Source organism: Elgaria multicarinata, chromosome 8 (assembly GCF_023053635.1).
Source record: "Elgaria multicarinata webbii isolate HBS135686 ecotype San Diego chromosome 8, rElgMul1.1.pri, whole genome shotgun sequence".
Taxonomy (NCBI): Eukaryota; Metazoa; Chordata; class Lepidosauria; order Squamata; family Anguidae; genus Elgaria; species Elgaria multicarinata.
The window spans coordinates 3,573,620-3,585,697 of NC_086178.1; the positions used below are offsets into that span (position 1 = coordinate 3,573,620).

General features: G+C 50.3%; 1 protein-coding gene across 2 annotated transcripts in view; it reads right to left on the reverse strand.

Annotated features, from left to right (window-relative positions):
- LPP (LIM domain containing preferred translocation partner in lipoma) overlaps nt 1-7,199 on the reverse strand; it is a 378,416-nt gene extending 371,217 nt beyond the window's left edge. For both annotated transcript variants that reach the window (XM_063131781.1, XM_063131780.1), the window contains exon 1: nt 7,127-7,199. The gene's annotated coding sequence lies outside the window, so the exon portion shown is untranslated. The remainder of the gene's footprint in view (nt 1-7,126) is intronic.
- Nucleotides 7,200-12,078: the final 4,879 nt, after the last annotated feature.

Below are 12,078 nucleotides of genomic sequence, written 5' to 3' on the forward strand. Positions count from 1 at the left end.
CGCACAGGGACGATCCCAGGGCGAACGCCGGGATATAGTCCCATCTAGCTATGGCCTGAGTTTCTCTCTGGAGTCAGAGTCCTATGTAGTGAGTTTCATGTTCAAAATCTGATCCTGGGCTAAATGCCTGCATCTTCTACTCAATGGCAAAAGCCCCAGAGAAAAGTGGAGATGCTTGCTGAAGGAGTGACAACATGAGAGCACTCTTCAAAGACTTAAAAGGTTGTCACACAGAGGAGGGCCAGGATCTCTTCTCGATCCTCCCAGAGTGCAGGACACGGAATAACGGGCTCAAGTTACAGGAAGCCAGACTCCAGCTGGACATCAGGAAAAACTTCCTGACTGTTAGAGCAGTACGACAATGGAACTGGTTACCTAGAGAGGTTGTGGTCTCTCCCACACTCGAGGCATTCAAAAGGCAGCTGGACAACCACCTGTCAGGGATGCTTTAGGGTGGATTCCTACATTGAGCTGGGGGTTGGACTCGATGGCCTTGTAGGCCCCTTCCAACTCTGCTATTCTATGATTCTATGATTTGGTAGCTGCCCCCCACCAAAAAATCAGAACTTCAGGAGAGGTAACACTTTTGCCCAGCTGAGAATGGTCTGCCGCTTCCTGACGCCCATGCAAAGTGGGTGAAGAGGAAGCGCCAATCATGGCTCCTCTTATTTTTCGCACTGTCAGTTAACCTCAAAAATATTAACTTCCCCAATGGAAATAATGTTGACAAGCCCAGGTGGGCGCCATTTAGGGAGGTGGACCAGGCCAAGAGCTACCCCCACTCAACATTTCAGACAGCAGACAGCTCCCTTGTATCAGCTAGGATTATAACCAAGGGCTGTGCGCAAGTGTCCTCACAAAATTCTCCCCCCTATTTGTGGGCAGAAAAATGCAGAGGGGAGGACAATTTCACCAATTTTCTCCAGCAGAAGGAGAAGTTCTCCAACAGTTTCTCACAGCTAGGGCTCACCATTGGCAGGGGTTATAGCACAGCTTCTTTTTATTTTCCCTAAGGGTTTTTCTTTCTCGTTTTGGTCCCCGTTTTGCATCCTCCACAGTGCAGGGGTGCAGGAGGAAGTGTTGTGTCTAGCGACAGGGGAAAGGTGGAGCGAGCGCGGCGTGCCAAAAAATGTCCTCTAATTTCCCGAAAGTCTTTTTCCCCCCTCATGAAAGAGCTTTCTCTTGTTTTGCCTCGTTCTCAAGGCATTTTATTAGGACTGTGCCACCATTTCCGCTCTGGATGTGAATTCCAAGCCGAGGTGGGCTGATTCAGACCAAATAAGTCTGGAACCAAAGTGGATTGCTTCAGCCCAAGTCGGGTCCGAAGTGTTTCGGCATGCTACAGAGTGAACCGGACCCCCTGCCGCGCAAGGGCCCTGCTCCTTACCTGGACTTGCGATAAGCACCAGCAACCATACGGGCCTATTCAAGAGCGTCATGATTTTTAAAATGGTAACTCCCTTGAAGAGGCCCAGACAGCCAGGAGCGCTCACGGTGGGTCCAGGTAAGGGACAGGGGGCTCACATGGATTGGCACAAGAGCTGCCCCTCTTGTGCTCCGTCCCACCCCCCGGTGCTTCACATGTTAGGGAGAGCTCACACAGCAGGCACCCTGGGAAGCTGGGCGCAGGCCAGCCCATCAAATATCCAAATTATTTGTACATCTGAATGTCAACCCAAAGCGGGTACATGTTATAGCCGTACATTTTATGATTTATTTTTGTGGCACTTTTGTGCTTACCTAATCACTGAGAGGCGTCTCAGGTCGAGATACGAAGGCCCAGAAAAAAAACCCAGAACAGGGAAAAAAATAGGGTTTTTTTTCCTGAAACCTTTTTTGGGTTTTTCCCCACGAGAGATTAGAAAAATTCAAAAAAATGGATTATGGAGTGTTTTATTTTAGCATGATTAATGAAATGTTTAAGACAAGTGTTCATATACTTACTTCTCCAAATGATTTCTAAACTATGCAGAGTATCAGATTATTACAATGTCTGTGCACCCAGGACAAGCAAATCCTAGGTTGCAAGCTGAGACTACAACTCTCAAGTGCAAAAGCAAGAGGCATTTCTGCCTCTAGGGGGCAGCACTGCCACTGAAGCAGAGACTGAAAGTGATAGTGATGGCTATAGCTCAGAAAATGAGTCTGATTAAATTTCATGCATATTCATTGAATCTTGGTTCCCCCTTTTTTCTCAGTTCTTTTTATGGGAATGGGGACTTTATGTCTGCTTGACACTGTAAATATTTTTCTTTGTTATTAATGTTGATGGTTTCTTCTGTTTTTTGTTTATTGCTTTTTGCCTGCTCTTCATAAACTGGCAAAACCAAAGAGGTTCCTTATAGCTCAGGTGTTCCTTACAATTCAGGAGGTTGTAGCTCCATTTGTTAGCAAAAAAAAGTAAAAATCTAAAAAAGTAAATTCAATGTGTAATAATTGTTTGAACGCACTGTACTTTTAATATACCAAACGTAACAATTTTACGCCAAACCAACTTGGACATAATAACATTTTATGTTCCTAAAGTAACTGAGTGACTTTCAATCTGTAAAAAGTGCTAATATTGCATTTTTTAAAAAAAAAATCCCAAAAAAACTTTTCCCCCCAGAAAAAAACGGGGGTAAATGGTTTTGTTTCATGCCTTCAAAATTTCCGGAAATTTTACATCTCTGATCTAAAAAAGCCCTGTGGGAGGAATAAGTTTATGATACCTTCTCCTAGGCTTTCATTTAAGTGCAGGAAGCCAAGGAGGCTAAAGTCTGCTGCAGAAATGATTGTGCAATGAAAGACAGGACACTCGTGCACACTTCTTGGACCACTCATAAGCACAAGAAAACCCAAACCAAGCTATGAGAAATTCTCTGAAATGCTCTTATCCTTTGAATTTCTTTTCGAAAGCCAATACTTTGTCTATCCAATTGAATGACAACGGTCCCCCAAAAATGGTGGGAGAAATTTTCGGCACAGGCCCAATAATCACCAATTTAATGGGCCTCTAAGGTAAGTTCTACACGCCAAAGGCACAAATCCCTTAGCAGCAAAACAAATGAGGGTTGCCGAAAGCCATGTGTTGTTAACAATGGTCTGAGGTATAAAGCAACCACAACACAGAATAACGGGCTCAAGTTAAAGGAAGCCAGATTCCAGCTGGACATCAGGAAAAACTTTCTGACTGTTAGAGCAGTACGACAATGGAATCAGTTGCCTGGTGAGGTTGTGGGCTCTCCCACACTCGAGGCCTTCAAGAGGCAGCTGGACAACCATCTGTCAGGGATGCTTTAGGGTGGATTCCTGCATTGAGCAGGGGGTTGGACTCGATGGCCCTGTAGGCCCCTTCCAACTCTGCTATTCTAGGATTCTATGAACACAGGCCCTTAATAAACACAGCTGTTTTGCAATATATTTTGTCAGACTTGACGGACACATGTCTGTTCCCCTCCTGCTCTTGAACTTGCTCTCCCTCCCTTTCCCTCTCTGCTTGAAATTGTACACTCCTTGAGAACAGAGACCTATCTGTGTGGCTTTTGGAATTCTGTAAAGCACCCACTACACTAGGAAAGATGTGTCTTCTCCGCCCATCACCTCTGCTGCCTCCTTGGGCCGTCCTTGCACCCAGTGAAATACATCACCAGAAGGTTATTGGTGATCACCTGTCTTCTGTCGGCTCTTCAGAGTTTTAGCCGCAGGGCACTCCCAGAAATCTTAGTGTGAGGCATCACGGAGTTGGGAAGCAATTTGTGGCTCTCCAGATGATCCCTCACCATTGGCTATGCCAGCAAGGGCTTCTGGGAATTGTAGGCCAAAACATCTGGAAGGTTACAAGTTGCCCACAGCTGATCTACACAACATATGGGCAACCCACATTCACTGGAGGCCTTCTGCAGAACCCACCATAGGCATCCAGTGACGACGCTGCCCCCACCCCACAACAAAACTCAGGAGCATCCTTCAAAAGGGCAAGATGGCACAGTGCACCATTTAAGTCTTCCCCACCCAGCTGACTGGCAGGGGAGGACCTGTGAAGTGCTCTCAGTGTGCAAGAAGGGAAGATTTAAATCTCCCCATCCATCCGTGCAGAGATGGGGGGGTGGAGTGTGTGTGTGTGTGAGAGAGAGAGAGAGAGAGAGAGGGAGAGGGAGAGAGAGAGCGTGTGTGCGTGCATGAATGAGTGTGTGCACGGCACAGCCCCGAACCTATTGCTCATTGCAGAATGAGGCAAAAAGGCTGCACAGCCTTCATCTACATCACTGGCAGGGTATAAAAATGCATTATTACTACTGCAGTGCCTTCCATGGACTTTGCACTTTATGGCCAACTTCAGAAGCCAGCAATAGACGGGTGTCTACCGAAAAGAACTTACAAGCCAGCCCTAGAGAATGAAACGACCAGAAAAGCCTAGGAACCACTCTTGTCCCCCACATATCATTTACCTGGAATGTAAAAGCATCTCAACGGCCTTGCGACATCCAACCAAGGGCCTCTGAGGCCACAGCTAGACCTAAGGTTTATCCTGGGATCATCCAGGGTTCGCCCCTGCCTGAGCAATGGATCCCCTGTGTGTCACCTAGATGAATAGGTCTGACCCCTGGACGATCCAGGGATAAACCTTAGGTCTAGCTATCGCCTGAAGAGGCTGCACTTTAGAAACGCAGCCTCTGCCCTTTATGCTTGGGGCACAAGCCTAGCACAGACGGTGCCTTGTGAAGAGTGAGAAGAAAAGTGCATGACCTTGGAGAACAATTTTAATGGAATTGTTTTATGTGTTATTGTAAAGCGCCTCGATGCCAGAAATGGTGAGGCGGTGCTATAAAAATGCTTTAAATAAATAAAAAATAAATAAACCATCCCTTGGTGAAAAGGCATTCAACGCCACGGCACGAAATCTCTTCTTCACCAATGCTCCCTATCAACTCATGCTTGCCATGGTGCGACCTCGTAATGCCAATAACCCCAGACTCTCCCACATTTGACACAGAAAACATTTCACGCTCATGGATTTTGCAACATAGGCCTTCACCATACTTGAACGGTTGTCACACAGAGGAGGGCCAGGATCTCTTCTCGATCCTCCCAGAGTGCAGGACACGGAAGAACGGGCTCAAGTGACAGGAAGCCAGATTCCGGCTGGACATCAGGAAAAACTTCCTGACTGTTAGAGCAGTACGGCAATGGACGCAACGACCTAGGGAGGTGGTGGGCTCTCCCACACCAGAGGCCTTCAAGAGGCAGCTGAACAACCATCTGTCAGGAATGCTTTAAGGTAGATTCCTGCAATAAGCAGGGGGTTGGACTAGATGGCCTTATAGACCCCTTCCAACTCTACTGTTCTATGATTCTATGACCTGGAAATCTGCACAGCAATCTGGAAATCCACATTTCAAAACAAACACCCCTCGGGGGGTTTTCACATGGATGTGTCATCAACCTGCGCATTTTGGTCACATTTGCACTTCTTGGTCATAAATTTGCACATAGCATCTCGCTCCCGGCCACTTAAAGAGACACAATTTCAACCTGGCAACGTTTTGAGTTCTATTTTCCAAGTGGGACAACCTGAACCGCGTCAGCTGAACGAGGCCACTCAATAAAAGAAGCCCAAGGATACAAGGCACCTCGCCGGCAAAGACTGTAGACGGTTCTCCCTTGGAGCACGTTATATGACAGAAGCATCTCTGTGCATGGCACGGCCCGTACACTCTTGCCGCTGTCATCCCTGCTAAACAGGTTTGGCAGGTTTTGCAACGTTAAAACCTGGCATACTAGTTTGCAGTAATGCTTTCGTCTTGCCGCCTTCCTGGCTCTTCAAAAAACCCGTTGTCTTTCCCCAGCCTTTCCATACAGCCAGGAAGCACGCAAACCTTCATTTTGGCTGAGTCTCCTTTTGCAAAACACACCACCCACCTGCTCTGCCCGCCTTCGACTGCCCTTTCCTGCACCTTTTCCAGCTCTGCCACATCTGAACCATGGTAGACACACGGGCCAGCTATGTGAATTCGCCCCCCACACACACCCCTTGAAGTTTTGCAACCCAAGGTGGGCAACTAAAACCAGAATTCTTCTGGTTGTAAACCGCCCAGAGAGCTTCGGCTGTGGGGCGGTATATAAATGTAATAAATAAAATAAATAAATAAATAAATAAATTCTTCTCGAACTCCACTCAGTTTGGAGGCAGGGGGAAGAGGAGCGTGTCACAATTTTGCAAAGAACCCCCATGTCGTGGCATCATAAAGAGGGAAGGGGGGGGTGTTGTGGGTGTTTGTGACAAGGGACAGGAAGGGCTGAACTAGGCTACACAGGTGTGTGCTTCTCCAACGGAGAGCACCTAGGCCTTCTCCCAGCAGGGCTGCCTCAAACCCCAAAGGCCAACTGCTGCCAGTCAGTGCCTGCCACAGTGGGTTAGATGTGGTGATGGTTTGGATCAGGATACAGCAACTTCTGAGGTTCCTCTTTAGCCCACGGAGAGAGATGAAGGTGCAAAAGGACGCCTGTCTCCCCCACTGGGGCAAGGACTGCCCCCCACCCCACCCCCCAGCCGATCACACATCCAAAGCTGCCTGGAGAGGAGTCAGAGGGTAAAACCCAACTTAAGTCCTACTTCAAGCAGACCCCCCGGAAATGAGTGGGACTTAAGTGAGTCCTGACTACCTTCAGTCCCATTCATTTCAATGGGTCTACTCTAAGTCGGCCTAGCACTGGACACGACCCATCTCGCTCAACATGGCCTCCTGGTCTCCCGAACTTTTTGGGGGTTTTGAACTATTTTGTCTTTGGGCCATTTTGGAGACGGAGGCTGAAGCTGGGACCACCCGCAGGCGAAAGGCGGCTGCTCTTCCCCAGACGTGCCTGCCCCCCCTCCCCAAACCCCACCCCCGGAGGGCTGACGACGCGGCTTCCTGCAATGGGGGTGGGGGATGCCCCAAATCCCCCCCCCCTCCCCACTGCGCCGCGCAGAGGGCGCGGGAGGGGGAGGGGGCGCACTGCTGGGCCCTGCCCGCGCCGCCCCCCCTCCCTCCCTCCGCGGCCCCCGCTGCAGGCAGGAGTTGCGCCCTCGGAGGAGTGCCGGGCCCGCGCCCCCGGCAGGGAGGGGAGCGGGCGCGGCGGCGGCGGCGGCGGCGGCCTCCCATACCTGCGCCGGGCGGCAGGAGCGGGGCGGAGCGGAGCGCAGGGCCCGCGGGAGCCTCGGGCGGCGGCGGGCGGCGGGCGGCAGCGGTGGAAGCGGCGGAGGAGGCGGAGCCGGGGAAGGAGGCAGCCCGGGCGGACGGGGACGCCTCCGCGGGCGGGCAGCCTCCGCCCCGCTTCCCCTTCGCTCCGCCCGCGAGCAGGAAGGCCGGCCGGCCGGCCCGAGGCAGCGATGCAGCGCCCGGGCCTCGGAGCCGCGCCCCCCCCTGCCCTCCCCCCGCGGCCCGTGTCTCCATCCTTCTCCCGTTCTCGGGGGCCCCCTTTTTTCCAAGCCGTTTCACGCGCGCGCGCCCCCCGTGGGGCAGAAGAACCTTGCTGTCTCAGGTCAAGGCTTTGCCCGTTGGATTTCTGCCTGTGAAAGGAACAGCACCTCTGTCCGGAGCGCCTGACAGCGCCTCTGTCTGTTGTTTATACATGTATAAGCTTTTTCACTCACACGGAGAGAGCGAGAGAGGCCCCAGAAGGGCCTTGCTGTCTCAGGTCAAGACTTTACCCGTTGGATTTCTGCCTGTGAAAGGAACAGCGCCTCTGTCTGTTGTTTATACATGTATAAGCTTTTTCACACACACGGAGAATGAGAGAGAGTCCCCAGAAGGGCCTTGCTGTCTCAGGTCAAGGCTTTGCCCGTTGGATTTCTGCCTGTGAAAGGAACAGCACCTCTGTCCGGAGCGCCTGACAGCACCTCTGTCTGTTGTTTATACATGTATAAGCTTTTTCACTCACACGGAGAGAGCGAGAGAGGCCCCAGAAGGGCCTTGCTGTCTCAGGTCAAGACTTTACCCGTTGGATTTCTGCCTGTGAAAGGAACAGCGCCTCTGTCTGTTGTTTATACATGTATAAGCTTTTTCACTCACACGGAGAGAGCGAGAGAGGCCCCAGAAGGGCCTTGCTGTCTCAGGTCAAGACTTTACCCGTTGGATTTCTGCCTGTGAAAGGAACAGCGCCTCTGCCTGTTGTTTATACATGTATAAGCTTTTTCACACACACGGAGAATGAGAGAGAGTCCCCAGAAGGGCCTTGCTGTCTCAGGTCAAGACTTTACCCGTTGGATTTCTGCCTGTGAAAGGAACAGCGCCTCTTTCCGGAAGAAAAAGAAAGAGGCACCCTTACTTTATTCATTTATTATTACATTTATATCCTGCCTTTCTTTCCCTCTTGCAAGGATCCCGAGGCAGCTTACATGGACCTCTACATTTCATCTTCACAATGACCCTGTGCGTCAGCGACTGGCCCAAAGTCACCCAGTGAGCTTCATGGCTGCGTGGGGACTGGAACCCGGGTCTCCCGAGGCCCAGTCCAGCACTCCCAGTATGCAAGAGAAGCTGGGTGGAAGGGCAGGGCATAAATCCAAGGAATATTAAATCCATTCGACTTGGGAATGGGTGGCTTCTCGCTCGACCTCTTTCCATGGGGTCTGCACAGACTAGGGCTGTGTCCCCCACCCCTTCCAGGTCGCCTTCATTCCCTCCTTTTCCCACCCAAGACACCCTTGGAGGTCACGGAGAGATCCCTGCTCCACTCTTGCCTGTCTACTCTTCGATCTATCTCTGCTTCCATTTCTTCTCCACCTCTTTATATTTATTTTCACCCCTTTATTCTCCTTCTCTTCCGCCTGCTGTCATGTGACCCTCCTTCCTTTCTTTTCTCTTGTTTTGTCTTTCACTTCCCCCCCCCCTTTTTTCATCCTCTTCTCCCTCTTCCAACTGCTTCTCTCCTACTTCCTCCCAGTTAATTCGCACCCGTTGCTCCATCCTTTCCTGGTCCTCACTTATTCCTCTCCACATTTCTTTTTCTGCTCCCAACTTCCTTTTTTCTTGCTTGATCGTCCCCCTACCCCACCTCGCCTTCTTTTCCCATTAATTTACTCCAGTGGGCTTCAAGCATTTCATCACTGTATGAAAGGAAGAAAACCAACCGGTGCAGCTCTGCTTCTCCGCCGGCATGAAGCTGCAGGCATGCAAACCTCTTCCCTAATGCCCCGGCCCTTGTCCCTATCTGGGAGAAGGCATGAAATAAAACAAAATCTAAGCCCCTGTGACTATGTTCACCCCTTGTGATCACGAAGCTCTCTGGGCAGTTAGTCTGGAAAGCAACATCATGGTACTGCATCAATAAGAGAAAGTTGGATTTCTGTTTTGCCCGGCAGCGGTTTAAGGCACTGCCAAATATGAGAAGTGATTTGGTCACACCATTTCTCATTCCCATTCATTCTCCCCTCTATCCTTCTCTCCCATTCCTGCCATGCCTCTAGTGTGGCTCTCCCACACTAGAGGCATTCAAGAGGCAGCCGGACAGCCATCTATCAGGGATGCTTTAGGGTGGATTCCTGCACTGAGCAGAGGGAGTGGACTCGATGGCCTTAGAGGCCCCTTCCAGCTCTATGATTCCTCCACTTTTCAAGCCCTCCTCATCCTTTTCCTCACTCTCTGCTCATTAACTCCTTTCCCTCATCTTCTCCCTTTGCATCCCTCCTCCTAGTTTACTCCTTCGTTCTCCTAGGTTTCCTAGCCCTTGCTCTCTGCCCTCCTGGAACCCACCCCCCAAATCTGCCACACCACACCTATACACACCTTACCTGGCCTCTTCCCCTTCACACCAGGTGAATCCACGCACAGCGTGCAGAACCACGGGGAGGGGGTCTCCAGATCAACCCCCCAAAAGAAAGAGTGGAACTTTTGCTTGAGCTTCTGGTCTTGGGCTAATGCCTCCCCCTCCCCTTCTTCTCCCCTGCCCCCTTTGAAACTCCTCCTGGACTTTACCCAAAAGCACTGGCTTCAGGCTGACGTCAGGATCCCAAATTCCTATGTTTCCCTGTAGGCAGTTTTGACCATGTAAGGCATGGGGACGGCAAATTTACATGGCCAGAGGAAAAGGGAGGGTGAGGAGGCCAGAAAGGCCTCTGCAAGGGGGGTTGTCTAGAGCGTCTGGGGTCAGGCCCAGACGGGCAGGCCATTTTCCGAGCGGAGACACAGCCCGGACTTCCCCCATCCTGGTACCATCTGGAACAGCTGGGAATAGTCGTCCCTGGCCAGCAGCACAGCAAGTGGCCACATGAGAGCTCCATTCCCAGCACATCCAGAGGGCCCCACGAAGACTGGATCCGGGGTGCACTTGAGCCTGATCTGAAATTTCCCTTGAAAAACATGTTTCCCTTAGAGTGAAAACAACAACACCATTCCGGGATGTGATGCCCTATAAGATGCTGTATTGGCTCCCAGCGTGGCGGGGGGCTTTGAAAAAGGGATTCGGTTGGATTTGCAGAGGCCCATCAAAGGAATGGGTCTTCGTAATCCACACAGGGAGTTTTGGCTATTGGGTGGTATAGAAAGAGAATCATAGAATCATAGAATAGCAGAATTGGAAGGGTCCTACAAGGCAATCAAGTCCAACCCCCTGCTCAATGCAGGAATCCACCCTACAGCATCCCTGAAAGATGGTTTTCCAGCTGCCTCTTGAAGGCCTCTAGTGTGGGAGAGCCCACCACCTCCTTAGATAACTGATTCCATTGTCGTACTGCTCTAACAGTCAGGAAGTTTTTCTTGATGTCCAGCCGGAATCTGGCTTCCTTTAACTTGAGCCTGTTATTCCATGTCCTGCACTCTGGGAGGATCGAGAAGAGATCCTGGCCCTCCTCTGTGTGACAACCTTTTAAGCATTTGAAGAGTGCTCTCATGTCTCCCCTCAATCTTCTCCAGGCTAAATATGACTGGCTGGCTGAATGTAACCTCTTTGCTTAGAAGCAGGATGCATTTCCGTACCCGTGCCTAGACTGTAGCAATTCCTGGGGGTGGCAGCTCCATTTGTACTAGGGCTACAACCTTTAATTGGTTAGATTAATCAATTAAAAACCTTTTATTGGATTAAAATATTTTAATTGTCTTAAAAGGCGTCAGCACTTAATCAGGCAACACACACACACACACACAGTGTGTCCGTGTGTGTGAGAGAGAGAAAGAGAGAGCCCATCTATACGACAACGGGATTGCTCCTCATTAAATATAAACCCATTTTTTTGTTGATTTGAATGTAGGTAAAGAGCGTCCCACTGCAGCAGCAACACCGACTTCTTCCCTGAATTTTTGTTTATAATGAGTTATAAATGTGCACATGTGCATTATCGGGTATACAAAGCTATGGAGGAGAGAAGAGCCAAGCTCTAAATTTTATATGTGGAGCTCCGCAGATTCATATAACACACAAATCGGGAGCGGGGGAAGGGGGAGGAATGAGGCAGCAGAGAGAAAGGAATGAGGCAGCAGAACATATCATAGAATAGCAGAGTTGGAAGGGGCCTACAAGGCCATCGAGTCCAACCTCCTGCTCAGTGCAGGAATCCACCCTAAAGCATCCCTGACAGATGGTTGTCCAGCTGCCTCTTGAAGGCCTCTAGGGTGGGAGAGCCCACAACCTCCCTACTTAACTGATTCCATTGTCGTACTGCTCTAACAGTCAGGAAGTTTTTCCTGATGTCCAGCTGAAATCTGGCTTCCTTTAACTTGAGCCCGTTATTCCGTGTCCTGCACTCTGGGAGGATCGAGAAGAGATCCTAGCCCTCCTCTGTGTGACAACCTTTTAAGATTTTGGGGAGTGCTCTCATGTCTCCCCTCAATCTTCTCTTCTCCAGGCTAAACATGCCCATATCTCCTTCGTCTGGCTGCCCATTTCCCCCTCTTTGGTTTTGTGAACTGCTCAGAGAGCTTCGCATATTGGGCGGTACAGAAATGCAATAAAAATACATAAATGTGTTTTATAAGCTTTCTCTGCAGAGCTCCGCAGAGAGACTTCAAACTAAAATCGGTGCAAACGAATGAGGCAGCCGATTGGTGCAAAATCGGGAAATCGCCCAATCATGTCCTACCCTCAAAGCTCCACCCACATGTCAAAATCCGATTTAACTCC